The sequence below is a fragment of the Python bivittatus genome, unplaced genomic scaffold (genome assembly GCF_059951505.1).
Source record: "Python bivittatus isolate LINGU-HERP-01145 unplaced genomic scaffold, Pbiv_v1 ctg000070_np1212, whole genome shotgun sequence".
Taxonomy (NCBI): domain Eukaryota; kingdom Metazoa; phylum Chordata; class Lepidosauria; order Squamata; family Pythonidae; genus Python; species Python bivittatus.
The window spans coordinates 6,460,628-6,477,106 of NW_028277034.1; the positions used below are offsets into that span (position 1 = coordinate 6,460,628).

Genomic DNA, 16,479 nt, shown 5'->3' on the forward strand with positions numbered 1-16,479 from the left:
TACAGGGCTTGTCATGTCATCAGATATCCTGAATGTTTGAAGTAACATAGGACTGGTTTCAGAAAGCTAAGAACACCTGAACCTGGTAAGTACTTGGATGGGAAGACACCAGGAATCACCAGAGCTAAATGAAGATGGAAAAATTCCTGGAAGAAAGGGCTAACAGACTATGAGGATGTGTTGGTGAAAGTGCCAGGATTTTAATTCAATTCAAGGAAGGCTTTATTAGTTGGAAAAAGGTGTAGCAAGTCTTAAATTTGGTTTCTAATATGACATGATAATCTCTTTTTCAGAGATTGCTGAAAATTACTTTAAACATTGGAAAAATAAGTGACCATTTTATTTTTACCCATCAGTAACAAAGCATCCAAATATTAGGTGACAGATTGCATTGCATAACTTCTTTAAAAACATCCAACAGTTGCAAAGGGAATGGCCTGTGACATTCTGCTTGACTGAAAATAACATGTTTTCAAATCAATAGTGTGTTAACATTCAGCAGGTGATGCTGAAATGCTCAGATCATGTAGAGTGCATCTCAAAAACCTGAGCATGTTCTAACCAAACTTGATCATACTTCTTGTCCCTGGTTGCTATTCTTGAAGCAAAAGTAATCCATGCAGAGAGGGCCCAGATCAATTGTTTATTTTATATGAAATAAAAAATAAAAAGTTTGCTGGCTGTCAGGTAGCTCACCGTTTGAATCGTGCTGTGTTTTTCATCAGATTAAGGGATTACACTGAGCACTTCAGGTAAGATTTAGGTATTTGCAAATACCAAGTTACAATTATCTTGTTTGACCGTCAGTCAAGCAGGTATTAAGCAATTGGATAATGTCCCCAAGCACTTGAGAAATTAAATCCTTTTACACAAGTCTTCACTTGCTGCTAACAGTAAGTCAACTGTTTAAACTGTCTGATAGCATGTGAGGATGTTTAAATATAACATAATAGGATTTGGCTAGTGCACTTTTTAATATCTCAAATGGAGTATGACTCTTCATACATTATGAAAATCCCTTCTCTTGATTATGGATATCTTTATGCAGATCAATTATTTGAAATAATGGTGCTGTTCTCTAGAACTTGATGAATTCTACCTGCCTCACACATCTCTCTCTTCGGTAGCCACTAATTTGAGATCCCATGGAATTTTTTGCTATACAAGTTTTAACCAAGACCCTTTTTCCTAATATTCAGATAATGAAACAGGATAGTTTTCAGAGCAACTGCCAAGTATCCAGCACATTTTCAGACTGGTATTATACAAAGCATCAGCACTACTAGACATTCAGTTAATATATGACATTACATTATACATTTTCCCCCCATAATGGGCACATTGAAGAGAGATGTCCTTTATAATATGAAGCTACACGTTCTGTGGAAAGGGCTTTTGTTCTTGAAGACCTGAATGTACCATCAAGAATAGATTTGATGAGGTTAAGAACTAAAGTGGAGTTTATTGTGAGATACCTAATAGAAGCTTATCAAGATCTAGAGTTGAATCAATAAAAAGCCAAGGCCAGAATAAATACTTTCAACCAGCTTTTTCAGTAGTTATATTTTTAGCAATCCAACTACAGAAAAAAATATTGATAGCACAAAAAAATTCATTGGCTTTTCAGACAAATTTATCATTCTTTTTGTTGTTGTTGTAATCATTTTAACCAACACCTATCATTCCAAGATTTGCAACTGTTTAAAGGCTCGTTTAAGGAACAGTTTTAAAATGTTTAACGCAGCCATCATTCAACCTTCCTTTGCTAGCAATTTATTACTGTTATTTGAAGAACATATGAATATCATTTGTGAGCTGGATTCTCCATATACAGGTACTAAGTTGTTGGGCACCAATTTTTTGACCACTGGCAAATTACAGGGATAACATTTATACCCTAATAATAGGTTCTATTTGGACTACATACCACATTATATGCAAGGTGAAATCTATCTCTTTGATAGGCAAGAATGATTTTTGTCCCATGTGGCTTTTATGATCAACCATCAGAGATAATATATGAATGAATCTTGGACATATTGCTCTTGTTATTTAAAACACTATTTTACAGCACATTCTCTTTGAGCAATTTCAACTGCATTCACTTTTATCATTTTCCCCCTCTGTGTTGCTTCACACTATGCTAATGAAAAATGTCTACAGTGTGGCAAGTATGAAGCATGGGTAACTTTTGATCCACACATTTTTCGGGAGCCTCAACAACTTCAAATAGCTATATCTTATACGGAATCAAGTTTCACATATTCTGCACAATATTTTGTTTTGCTCATGTATATTTCTAGGGGGCTGTAGGAAGAGAGAAGATAACTTTAAAACCAAAGATGTACAGCTGCATCACCTGGAATTCTCAATAAACCAACAGCCCAATCTAATGCATATTCAGACATATACCAGACTACGCTCAATGAAATGCATTTCCATAAAGAGTGCTAGAAACTGTAGTATAAATGTGATCATATGAGGTATCCTTATATTGTGCTATTGCAATGTTACAAAATATTGCATGAAGATGCTATTAGCTAGACATTCTACTTGGGCTGCAAGGTAGTGTCCTGAGTATAAATATTTCTGTTGCAGAAATGTGTGTATTAGCACAAATCCCACCCCACTTTTTTCTTTTCTTTGTTTAAAGCAGTTGTTCATATTTTTGTATTCTTGTTTTTAACACATTTTGCCCTGGTGTATTTTTGGTTTGATTTGATTTGATTTAAATGCCATCAAATCCTTCCAGGGTCCTGGCACCTTACAACAATAAAAACCTACAATAAAGAAATAAAACCTCCATGATGAACCAAAGGACAATTATTTCAGCATTATTCTTAATTATTATACAAAGATGAATAATTAACCAATTAGTAATAATTAGCTTCATCAATGATATGGTCTTTTGACTTATTTGTAGAATCTAAAGAAAAATAACAGAAGCATATTCTCACGGATGAACTCAGCAGTGTCACTCTGAACAGATCTGTATCACTGACTGAGAAGTCAGGTCAAACTCTACAAAGAGGCACTGAGAACATACTTGAATACTGGATTTGTCAAACCTGTGTTTGCAATTCTTTAATTATAGCTCTTTGAATGCAAGGTGCTGAACAAACGCAGTGCAGGTCAAACAATGAAGAATGGGTTTCTGTTTAAACCTTTGTATTTTGTTTTAAAGCACATTTTCCTGGGCTTAGTTATCCTTAATTATAACTCATTGAGTGTGATGCACTAATCAGCTTGGAAAAAATGCAGGAACTATCCGTTTCAGTTTAGATTATTGAATTTTATTATAATTGAAATGGATCTTCTTTTCCTTTATTTACTTTACTTTTCTTCTACTTATTCAGTTGTCCAGAGAGAGAAGCAAAACAGAAATTGGCAATGTTTTTGCTTTCTAGAGTACTCAGAGCAAATAGTTATCTATTAGTGAGTAGGAGATTGCCTTTAATAACATGTAGCTATTTTTAATGCAACTTGTCATTTGACCTTAAACTTCAGCCCTTTCATTGTGATGTATTCATTTCATTTGTATTGAAGAGAAAAGGTTCTTTTTATTGGAGAAATAATATTTCATTCCATATAGGGAAAGCATCTAAAATAATTTTACTGGGAAACTTCCTACAAAAAGAAAGGAAAGGGAGGTTACATTATAGCTTATTTTAACAAGATTTCATTGAAATAGTGTTTGAACTCCAAAGACAGCATAATCTATAAAGTAATTCTGCCCATGTTTCTTTAAAACTTTGTTGAACCTTCTACTCTATGGTGCACAATTTTGTGCCTATAATGATGTGAAAAATTGAAGGGAATTCAATTCAGGTTCTTAAGAGCAACGCTTTGTGTTCCTCATTTGAAACATATGCTTGAGGCTATAGGTTAATCAAGGCTCACATGAGAATTTTCTGATTGAAATACAGATAAAACTAATTTGAGAGGAGAGTTCTCTATCCCAGTTAATTTTTGTCAACAAACTCAACTCCTTATGGAAAAAAAGCATAGTCTCAAAATTATTTACTGTAGCTTCTCAGTCCAATACTAAGTTCTGAGAAGGCATTTGCAAGAAATCAAGCAATGTATCCTAGATCTAAATTTACAGAACAACAGGAGCAGAATTTTTCACGACTATTGTAACACTGGCCTTTATCTATCCCTAAGTATTTATACAAAATCTCTCTGACTCTCATAGACATAAAGACTATGGAGAAAAACTTGAAGAAAAGTCTTTCAATTTAGCCCTGAAAGAGAGGAAGCAGTGAGGAAGAAACTCATTGCCTGCCTGCCTTATTTATCTTGGGTATAAATGGGAAAGCAAGCAAAAATCTGTCAAGCTTTCAAAATTCTGTTATTATATGTTATAACATAACCATAACAAGGGTTATGAAGACACCTCCATTACTGTGAAGATAGTCAGCTTTTTCATGTAATGTAACATGGCTTTTTGGCTCAATACTGAAATCTTTAAAAAGCAAAACCCAGGTTTAGGTCCCTGGTATCCTTGCAATTTCTTCAGCAACACTGAGGTCCTATTTTCCTATCCCCTTTAAACCTTAACTAGGTATTAACGTTTTAGGATTAGGGGTGAGAGGCAAGGCACGCATGCATTTTTCATGCTTCCTTTCCCAATATGTCTCTGAAAACTCCCTTGGGCAGCTCAGTGGGGATACTTCCTTTCTGTAATTTATTGGGCCCAATTTATAGTAGCCCTAGAGGGAGTATTCCATATTGTTTAGAAATATCACTGACTCCTCCTTCCCGACTCTAGACAGGCTTCTGCATAGTACAGGGAGAGTATGGAAAACATTCCTTTCATTACCTTCCTTAACAATGAAGACTTCTCTAAGTAAACATAGAAGTAAGTTTAAATAAATGCAATGGAGTTGGGTATGCTTTAAGATATATGCCATAAACTAGAGTTTGGAAACCTGTACTACTGAATTACAACTCCCAGCCACACAGATTGGGGCATCTGGAAAATGCAATTCAGTAATACTTATTTTATTTTGAAACTTATATTCTGTTTCAGTCATAGTAGACTCTAAGCAGCTTACAATAAACATAATTCAAAATTCCCATAAAAATCAATATAACAAAACAATAAACATAATACAATATAATATACTATCACCAACATTTATTTTGGTAATTAGTACAGTAGATCATGCCACAATTGACTCAGACAAATGCACTCTACTATTCCCTTAAGACCTTCTGGAGTAGCTAATTTATATTAACTTCCAGAAAATCAGGGAAGGAATCTCTCCCATCTGTGAGGCAAGCTGTTCCAAAGGAGGGAAACCCCTATGGAGAAAACCCATTCCTGAACCCCTGCTACTAAACCTCTTGATAGGAGACGACTTTCCATAGGTACACTTTACTAGCATGCATGCGGCATGGAGGTTCTATTCAGAATAGGCATTCTTAAAGATACCCAGGTCCCACTATAAGTTCAAAATTTTACCTTAAGTTGTACCCAGAAGTATACTGATAGCGCTTCTCACCATTTGGAGGATCACAGGTTTCCCACACCTGTTATAATGGCATAGGGTTTTAGAACTGCATTTTGTTAGGTCCACTAGTCCTGTCATGTTTTAAAGGTAGCAATTTTGAAGAATATATTTACAAGCATATCCTCTCACAGCCAGATTCATTGGGAGTTATAATTGGCTTTGCCAATTCATCATGTAAGAAATGTCCATTAAGCAAAATAGTCCCTTTTGTCCCAGGAGCAACCCAAGACGGTGGCATATTTATATGTCTGCATCTCTTATGTGCCTCTTCTTAAGTAATTTAAATTGTAAGTCAGAGAGCTTTTACCTTACCCCTCATTTATGTATATATAACAGAATAACAATGACAACCATTTCTAAGTTGCATAGACTCCTTATAAACAATGTGGAATCTGCATTTTTTGTAAATTATACACATGCACTCCTCTCAAGACTGATTCTTCCAAGCTACTAACACGTATATTTAGACTACTATGAAAATCTGCAACCTGAAAGGATATGAGGATTACATAGTGCTGCAGGCATTTAACAGATGCTTGCTTAGTTTCACAAAATAGGGTGTTTTTAAGCTGTTCTTGAAGGAAACAGTTACTGCAGTAAAGAGGTAAGCCACTTTTCCTGCTCTATTAACAAAACAAAGCAGAAGAAAGCAAAGCAAAGCAGACAGAACAGAGGAAAATAAGAATAAAAAGTTACCTCAGATGGTTGAACTCTGGAGTGTAGCCTTTGGTTGTTATATTTGTATATTTGACTCAACAATGTATGAAGATCATTTAAGAAGAATAGTTTAAGCAGAGCCAGATAAAGAAAAGAATTTTAGCTTTAAAAGAATTGTCTGTATGCAATGAGTTTAAAATATCCAATGATGTGTCTCATGGATTAACCACATGGAAGGTCTCATCAGTACCACTCAACATTTCAGATAGCAGTTAACGTAGATGTGGAAATTCAGCATGGCAACACAGATAATGCACATGGTGAATTCTATAGTACACCAGCCACTAAATATGGTATTTTAATGACTAACCCTGCATATTTTCAAACAGGCTATAATAAACATTTCCTTGTTAATAGGACAGACCTGAATATTTATCTCAGATGTGAACAACATTTGAAAGCTCAAGGGCTACTGTTCAGCTTCCCAACTTTCGGGGGGGTGGGGGGGTGGATATAAGGTAGCAATTTTTCTCCCTCTGCCTCCCTACTGCCATATTTTTAAATCCCTCCAATCTGAATGTCAAAAAGAAAGGGGGGGGGGGGAATTGTCAACCCCCAATATTACATACATTGTTGGCACAACAAGAATGATTTATTCATGCCTTGGATATGCTGGCTGAGAATTATAATTTCAATACAGAACAACCAGCCCTAATAATATCATTTTTTATTTCCCGTATATACTGTATAAGTTTTATCAAGAATGTTGATTATAATAGTAAAATCTAATACGAACTAAACTTAAAGAAAGAAAAGAGAATAGAAAGAAGGAATAGAAAGAGCAAGAAAGAAGAGAGAAGAAAGAAGAAAGAAGAAAGAGAAAAATAAGAATATAATAAAGAAAGAGAAAAGGAATACATAAAGAAGCGATTTCCAACCTTCATCACAAGTATAAACAAATTTAGTGACTCTTCACCTTCTCTAGGGTTACAAACTTTTATCTGTTCATCCCATATCCCAACTCTTATCTATAAACAAATCCATAAAACATCATGTCAAATAAACCAATTTTAGATTCCTTCCTTTTACTTCTAACAGTCTTGATCTATAGTTCATTCAAATATTGTTGTAGGATTTGATTTCTCTTCATTTGTCCCATCGCACAGAGTTCCTTAAGGCTTTAACAAGCCTCTTTTGTACATTCAATAGGAAAAAACTATCCAGGTCACCCTCTTGGTTTGTCATTTGTATTTCCCTTTTAAATTTTAAAACCTCAGCCACTTTCTTTGGAGATTCAGCAAAACATCCTTTTCTAAGTCATTCTCTTGGCCTGTCAGTTGTAAATCCACTTTTGATACCATCTCTATCTTGTTCTACAATACATCTGTCATTTCTTCAATAACATCTTTTGGACATAGTCTATCCATAGAAGCAGACATCATTACTGATATTGTTGATATTGTGACTACTATTTTCTGATTCCATTCTTCAAAAGTCTCCTTCAGTATTTTTACTGTCATAATGTTTTGCATCATCTTACAGGCCTGTATATTTTCCCTCTTCCTAAAATCTTTATTCCCCTCTAGTGTCCAGTTTTTAAAATCATGAAATTGCTTATCTTTGTTTTGTCTTGTAAAAACCAAGACATAATCTATTTCCCACAAGAAGCTGTTTGTTCTTCATAATTAGTTCCAAAATACTATTGTAAAAGTTTCAATATTCCAATTTTATCTGGAATATTGTCTGTTTATAACTTTATAAGATCAAAATCTTATTTAGCTTTGTGCTGTTTATTTCAGATTCTTTAAATTCTTAAGCTTATGATTAAAATTTTCTTTCTTTCAGGATTGAAGGCAGACTGACCAGCATTTTCAAACTTATCACTCCAGAGATCTCATATAGCTTAGAAGTAGTGAATGAGCAATTTCCAAAAGTGATTAGAAAGTGAGATTTTTGAATTTAGTGTCCTTTAAAAGTCTCCCCTGTGGTTGTGAGCAAAATAGCTGATTCTGTTGTCTCCTGGTGCTCAAACCCACGGAAAATTGCTGTCCTGCAGTCTCCTCTCAAGGAGCAGCCATTCAGAGCACCTATGGGCAATCTCCTGCCCTCTCATTATCCACAGAGGTTCCAAGTAATCAGTCTACTCACTGGTTCCTTGGTCTTTCTCATGGTCATCAGCTCAGCTTTCACAGAGCTGTCTTCAGTTTCCCATACCTCCCCTGGAAATCCATCATTTTTTATTTCTCCAGATTATGACATTTCTACCAGAATTTCTTATTATGTATTTATTAGATTTATATCCTCCCTTTATTTTTGTACAACTCTAGGTAGTGTACATAATGTTCCTGCTTTTTTTTTTCCACACAAGTGCAGTCCTGTGAGATATTTTGGGCTGAGAGACAGTGACTGGCCCAAAGTCACACAGCTGGCTTTCATGTCTCAGGGAAGATTGGAACTCATAGTCTTCCACTTCAGTATCTTAACCACTACACCAAACTGGCTTCTCAATGAATATATCAGGATTGGCAAAGAAGCTTCACACACTGATGGCTTTGGCACAATTTCCAATTCTTCTTGTACTGCAAAGCCATTGTAGACAGTTGGGTAAAGCATGTTTCTGACCTAGGTCTTGTAGATTAACAATTTTGAATTCACAAGCTGATGGATGTTAGCTGGAGGAATTCAGAACACAGTATTGAATAAATTGCAGAATCTTCTGCAACAGAGAGTGATTTTTCCGCAGAAAAGCACAATGTGGAAAGGATTCCCTAAAACTGGAAAGTTAGGAAGCCATTGCTATAAGGGGAAAATGCAAGCATCCACTACTTCTAAATAAAATAGCTCCATTGACTTTTTTTCTTTTTTCTTTTTAGGTAAGTAATGTTCTCAGGAAGTCTCAGGAATGGTGATATGTGTGACTCATTTCAGTTTCTAAATTGGAAACATGACGAGTTTAAAATAACATTCCACACATGCCAGCTTCTGCTCTGGAAGAACATTCTGCTGTGAAAAGGTGAGAGATAGTCAGAAACGAACATTCAGCTGAAAGGAATATCAAAACTCTCTGAATGCTGTAATTAACTTTGTAGAAGGTCCACTGTAGAAGTCAAAAGTTAAAATAACTGCATTTCAGTTTCAGAAACTGTATTGCTGTGTCTGAAGCAATGACAATTAACAGAAGCTTTGCAGGTTATATATTTGACTTTTTAAAATACTGTAGATATTGTGATAATTGTTAGATAATTTTGCTGTCACATATCTGGGAAGAACAAATCGAGAAATAATTATACATTGTGGAGTCCTTGGTGCTCTCTGAGCTTGGTCATTTGCTTGCAAAAGTTTCATTACCCGACTGGCTAAAATTACCAGTGTTAGTGAGTGTGGGGTTTACTCCCTATTTATACAGACTAGCTTGCCCTGCCTTAAAGACTGTAACAGCCACTGTGTAGGACAGATAGGCAGAAAACTAGCAGAGCGCATCCATGAACACCAACTAATAGTCAGAAGACACGATTCAAACTCCTTAATCTCACAACACATGGACAGACTCAACCATAGTTTCAACTGGGAAACTGTGAGCATCCTTGTTGTTTAGTCATTAAATCATCTCTGACTCTTCGTGACCCCATGAACCATATTGCGCCAGGGGGTATCCCTAGGAGCATCCTAGACCAAGCTAAATCCAAAAATGCTAGGGAATTTCTGAAAGCTCGGCACTCAGACACATCTGCCATTAATAGACACATAGGGGCAAACCACATTTACACACCATTCAAAAGAGACAATAAGAAAGCTAAGAAGGAAACAAAAAGACCAGAATGCATCCTCTCCAGCAGCCAACACCCAGATAAGCAGGGATTAACACCAGACAAACAAGCAGAAAACAATACCTTAATCGAGGAACTTCCAAGAAGAAAATCACAACCCCACCAAAACTGACAGGGCAAGCTACTACATATCAACAGGCAGTAAACCCCACACTCACTAACACTGATGATGTTACCTAGTCAGGTAATGAAATGTCTGCAAGCAAGCAACCAGGTTCAGAGAACACCAAGGACTCTGCAGTTCAACCGTGAGCTACACATAATCTGTTCTATTGAAATTATATATTGCCAAACCCTTGTAGTGAAGGATCCTCTAAATGTGTTCTTTTTATAAATGTGTTTTTTTATAAATGTTAACTAAGTATTTATTTATTGTTTCAATCTGTTGTAAGCCGTGCAGAGTCCCCCATTGGGGGGAGATGGGCGGGGATAAGTTTGATAAATAAATAAATTCAGACATTGCTCACTATCAGAAAGGTGAAAGAAGCTGGAAGGACCACTAAAGTATACTCTCATGGCAGTATGAGCAATTAGTGGACCAGCATCTATCTATCTATCTATCTATCTATCTATCTATCTATCTATCTATCTATCTATCTATCTATCAATCATCTATCTTTTATTTATTTGGCTCAACTCTACCAAACCAAATAATTGAAAACTGAAGGACTGTTATGGTGGTTGTCCTTTGGAGTACATAATATCCCAAATTTCAATGTAAAACTCAAGGCATGAGCTTATAGAAACCTTCATAAATTAGTAAATAAAACAATTATTTTGCTACTTTTTTGAAGTACCCTATCCTAACATGCATGCTAATACAATACCTGCATAGCAAAGATCAAAAGCATGCTCACATTAAATCTGCTATGGCTGACTTCTCCAAAGACAGCTTTTTGCTTTAAAAAACAAACAAACAAAAAAACAAAAAAAACCTTAAGATTGTCTCTGGGATATGAAAGTTCCCACTTGCATTGATCTTCCACTGGTAGTTGTCACTTCCAGAGAATTTTACAATGCAAAATGGTTGTCAGCATAATGATATAAAAGATATGAATTGCTGTAACATATGATTTCGAAAGTGAATGTAAAATCCACAGTGATGAGAATTCCAATTCATGTTACAAATATTTTAATTGAATATTGATTGATTACACAATGTAAAAAAATAGTGAAATCTATAAAAGCTATATAGGGAAAGGTCCTCTAAACCTACATTCCTTGTTTCTAAGCCATCAGTAGAGACACTGGGGGATCCAGCAGCAAGTAAAACCTAATGCAGTTACAGCTAGCATCCCAGCTACAACTCTACTGAGACCTAAATCATTTAGCTTCAGTGATTTATGACCTAACAGTTGAATTACTGCAATGTTCTCCACATTGTGCTCTTTTTGAAGATAGTCTGGAAGTTGAAACTGATGCACAGTGTATCTGTCTGATTAATAAGTAGAGTGGGTAAGCAGTACTGGGCCTTAAGTTGCACTAAGGGCTATCATTAATCCTGCATTGGTTTTAATGGGGATGTTTTGCTTCAGTGAAGATTTCTCCAAAACTGTTTCATGAAGCCCCTCACTTCTAAAAGCTAAGTGAAACAACCATGTTGTTATGTATTACAGCCCTTCCTCAACATAGCATATGCACAGAAGCTTTCAGACAATTGCTGTTGGAACGTGCTGAGAGAAGCTGCAAGGCACCATTCTTTCTTTCCTTACCCTTCTCCACTAGCTTTAGTGAGAATTGCTCAAGACTGCACCTTCAACCTTCTCAGGTAAACCTTTTTAAACCTGAAGACAAATCTCCAAGTCCAGCATATATATACAAACTATTCTAGCTTTGGCAAGTGCTAAGTAGGAGACAAGGAGACACCATGTAAAGTGTTTCATCAAGACAAATTGCATTGCCTCTTTGCTAGAGTGAAGATAACTGTGTCACCTCTACTGTGCAAATCTCTTTATTGTGGAGAATTTAAATCACCTAGCCCTGGCCTACTTAGGACCCTTGTATCGAAAAGTCTGTCTTCCACAATATCCTCCAGTTTGTGTTAAGAGTAATTGGAGTCAACCTTATCCAGTGGGATTAGTTGATAGTGTGGGGGCTAAAAACAAGCCCTTCTCAACAACCTCCTAGTGGATGTCCAGCATATTTTTTTTTCAGAAAAAAAGACATGCTTGTTCACCAGGGCGCTTGCAGTATAAGAACAGACTAGGTATTTTCATCATTCGTGTTTTTACGAGAGTTTATTTTTATTGTTAATTTGCATTCATTCTGCACTCTGGGTGGAAGAGCGATATGAACGTTGTTGCTGTTTTGCTATGCACATTTACTTGAGATTCATGGAAAACAGTGAATGAGTTTCAGTTATTGTCCATGGGCATAGATTTGTACTGAAGGCTCTGGGAAGCTCCCTTCTTTACTGAGCAGGAACCATACAAAAACACCTTTCTATTCATCTTTTATTTATTTCAGTGGAGTCTGCACAGAATCCAACATAAATTAGCTTTATGTTTTACCAATTTAAACTATACAGTCAGAGACCATTATTTTCCAAGCAGTGTTTAAAAAACTGACTCTGATTCCAATTGGTGTAGGGACTAAAGTAACTGAATATTGAAAAGAACAGTTAGCCAAACAATTGTCAAGTGACTTTCATTATATGTGATTTACCTGATTTTTTGTCCTGAATTTTAGTATATTTCATCTGATGATAAATGGTGCCCCCCCGCCACCCAGAAATTACCTTTGTGAATTGAGTCTACAGTGAGATAAATGGAAATGCTGGGAGTAAAATAAGGTGAAAACTGTACCAAAGCATATTATTATAATCAGTAACCACACATCACTTGCCACATGGGACAAATGTTGGCCTCTATAGAAAACTGAACTATAAAAACAATCCTATCACAACATTGATTGGCAGGAGACAGGGCGAGAAGCATAGATGAGAAATGACTCTTCACTTTTATACTACCGATATTAAAAGACAAAAAACCCTGAAGTGATTATTTTTTCATACAGGCAGGAGTATCACAAATATTTTTGCATTTTCAGACTGCTGTCAGATCTTGAGGCTATTTTATTTATTCAGCATTATATGTGTGAAGAGCCCAAAGTGACTAATACTCGTGGTTTTCAGGCAAATATACATACACCTATCTAGAAACTTTGCCTCCACATCAACCCATTCCATTGTGAGTAAAGCTGTTTATTGTTATATACTGTAGATCTGACAATGCAGAGGGAAATGAAGGCCTTTTGCTGTCATAATGTATTGTGTAAACCTGCATTTTGGGGATGTTATGGGAAAACTTTTATAGTCTTTAGCTTAACCATGTTTATTCCAAGGCCAGTCCTTGACTGACTTAAAACAACGTATTTCAAAGGTATATGCATTTGCAGAGGATTTCAGCCTTTCAGTATAATCAGATCTGCCCATCTCATTCTTACGACTCTGTATGGCTTTTTTTTTTTTTTTAAAAGCAAGCACAAAAGCCAAAAAGACTATCACAACAGCAGAACCATCTAAATGCTATATAATAGATAGTATGCAATATGCCAAGGCCAACAAAAAAAGCAACATATCCCATTTAATCACACAGTCTCATCTAATATCCTGGTCCCAGCACCTGGAGGAAGAGCCTGGTTTATAAGACTAAAATTCTGGTTGCATCAACTGAAATGGATGCCAAAGTAAACATAAAGGAGCAAAATCATAAACAACAACATCATTTTTTGTTGATATGAACTTTTTTAACTCGGACCACAAGAACATGTGGGGTGGAAGTCTATGTTTGTCATTACTGGCCATTCAACTTGCATAAGTATTGGCCAAAGAGATTATTACTCCAATAAAACAATGAAAATACAGCTTGGCTGTCATCAACTGAAGAATGCAAGAAAATCTGGGAACAGATAAGTAGATTGGCTTAAACTGAGAATTAGTTCAAGACCCCCCTCATCACACATCTCCTGTCCAAGATCTATTTGGATGTGTATGTCTTACTATTATTTGGATCTCACTATTTTGAAGGCTTCATTTTGAAATATAAATGTTCCTCTTTTCTGCCAGGAAAGGGCTATATTTAAAACTTTCAGATTTGTTGGCCAATTTTGAATCGCAGTAAATACAGCTTAAAAGCACTGATCACAATGGCTTTGTGCAACTTCCTATATTTTTAATGGTAAGAAACTAAGTATTTGTTAACCAGATTTTTTCCTACTTTCTGCAGTCATTTTGGCACAAATATTGAATCATTTGGATAAGTTCAGACTGAAAGAATCAACTAGAGGACTGGAAATTTGTGTCCAGATGGAAAAATTTCCTCATCTGTTTTAGATCAGCAGACCTTTGCCCATAGGGTATCATAAGATTAAAAGATTAGCAGCAGCAGCTTCTTCTTTTCTAAGTTGCAAATTATATTGTGCATAATGTTTATTCTCCATTTTTTCAGTTCTCCATTTATATATATATAAAAAAAACCCATTGGTGAAATTGTTACAGGTGGAATACAGAATTTGTGTACTTTCCTTAGTGGTGTGGATGTTATATACATATGTATTACTGAACATCTGTACATGAGAACATTTGGCACTGTACAATCATCTCATTAATGTGTTGGACCCTCCATGGCTTCTAATACTTCAATACTTCAACAGAAGCCCAAAAATTAAGTTTATCACAGAGCTCCTCACCTGGAATATTTGAGATCAATAAACGGAGGGAGCCCAAAAAGATTGTAGAATGATCAAGAGATGTGCAATGGAAAACAACAACTTGTATAACTTTAAATATTCAGAAAAGTTAAAAGTATATTGTGTAGAACTGAACTTCCTTTCTCTTTTTGGCATGCAAACGTATTATACATCATTCTGATTTTCTATTATTTTTAATTATGTTGATATAATAATTACAATGTATTTTTGAACACTAAGATTGTATGTGTAACTTATAGCTACTTTTAAAAGAAGCTACAGTTGCCATCGGAATATCTTTAAATACAATGATTCCATGGGAAATCCTCTTTCTGTTTCTGCACACATGAGTGTATGCACTCACAAATTTTCACATATGAATCTAATATGTATGTTTTATTGCACAAATGCTTGTCATAAAATAATCAGTCTTCCTGGCTCCTAATTCTGGTTCCTTGTGATCTCAAAAGGAAGCATACAGTCATGTGAAGGGTACAGCTGAAGAATTTTCTACAGTGATACGCTTTGTAGCAGAATCCATATGAGTAGTTAAACAGATATTATTTCCAGGGGTGATGGGATGGTTCTGATCATTGACCTCCCTGTTGGAGTTGTGTTTAAAGTTATAGCATAGGCTGCCCAGGGGCAGGTTCCTGACATAACACTATAAACCAGAGTTGTCCAACCTTGGCCACTTTAAAATGAGTGGACTTCAACTCCCAGAATTCCCCAGCCAGCATGGCTGGCTGGGGAATTCTGGGAGTTGAAGTCCACTCATCTTAAAGTGGCCAAGGTTGGACAACACTGCTATAAACAGAGAGCCTGAGTCACCCCCCCTCTTTTTTTACTTTTGTGTATATCTACAGTTTTAAAAGAAGTATAGATGTGTAAAGCCTGTCACAGGTCTAACAAAACAATTTTCTTTTGCATTCCACCAAACCTTTTTTTTTTTTTGGTTAGTTCCCAAATTTCATCAATGTGATCTCAGGGGGTTCTGAGAACCACTATAGAAAATGGATTTGGTGATCTTCATGCAGGCCATGGGCCATTTGCAATCTCAGTTAAAGCCTTAACAAAACTGTATAGCAGACTGCAGACTGAATTTGGTTGCAATGTTTTAAGACTGTGAGTGATGAGGACAGGGCAAGAGGTTCTGACCTTGGAACCTTCCTAGTATTGTATGTTGTCCTGATCTGCTTTGAGAACTCTGCTTGAAAACTCTTCCGATTTGTTCATCCTGTTTTACCTTTTAACCAAATAACATCTTGCCATGTTTAAAGCTGCTTTTTGAAGTCACTACACTTTATATAGATTCTGACATGGAAGTAATGGACTTTGGAAGTTTGTTTCTTCCTTGGAGGCTCTCTTTTACACATCAAAGGAAGAAGCAAGCTACTCTGCTAATGTCTGGAGTCCTCCTCATCTGAGTAATCTAGCAAGTGCAATGCTAGTCTTTTTGAACAAGTGCATTATGCAGAATACCTCCAAATAATGGTTAACAGCTTGGGTTTTATGTACTTCTGCTTTTTAAGAGAACTGTAAATCACACCCGCACAGTTTGACAACAGTGTTATCTGTGCACTTGCAATTAGGCTTCTGTGAACGTATTTCAACAAGTTAAATCAGTACCAGTGGGGCCCAGCAAGTTTCATTTTAGAATTTATGGGGAACCTATTTAATTTTTTCAGTGGTGATGTGGAAAGTTGGTAATCAGCAGTCATCATAGGATTGCCTTCCTCTTCAATTCTTCATAATACTCAAGACTAAGAGATTAAAGTTAATAATATTTA

The 16,479-nt window shown here is 35.9% G+C and overlaps 1 long non-coding RNA gene across 4 annotated transcripts in view; it reads right to left on the reverse strand.

Moving 5' to 3' along the window:
• The window catches only part of LOC148216833 (uncharacterized), a 91,832-nt gene extending 85,440 nt beyond the window's left edge, over window positions 1–6,392 (reverse strand). For 3 of the 4 annotated variants that reach the window (XR_015794227.1, XR_015794228.1, XR_015794230.1), the window contains exon 1: window positions 6,213–6,392. This is a non-coding gene — a long non-coding RNA (uncharacterized LOC148216833). Of the gene's footprint in view, window positions 1–5,467; window positions 5,536–6,212 lie in introns of all 4 variants that reach the window. The other variant, XR_015794229.1, reaches the window with a different exon arrangement.
• Window positions 6,393–16,479: the final 10,087 nt, after the last annotated feature.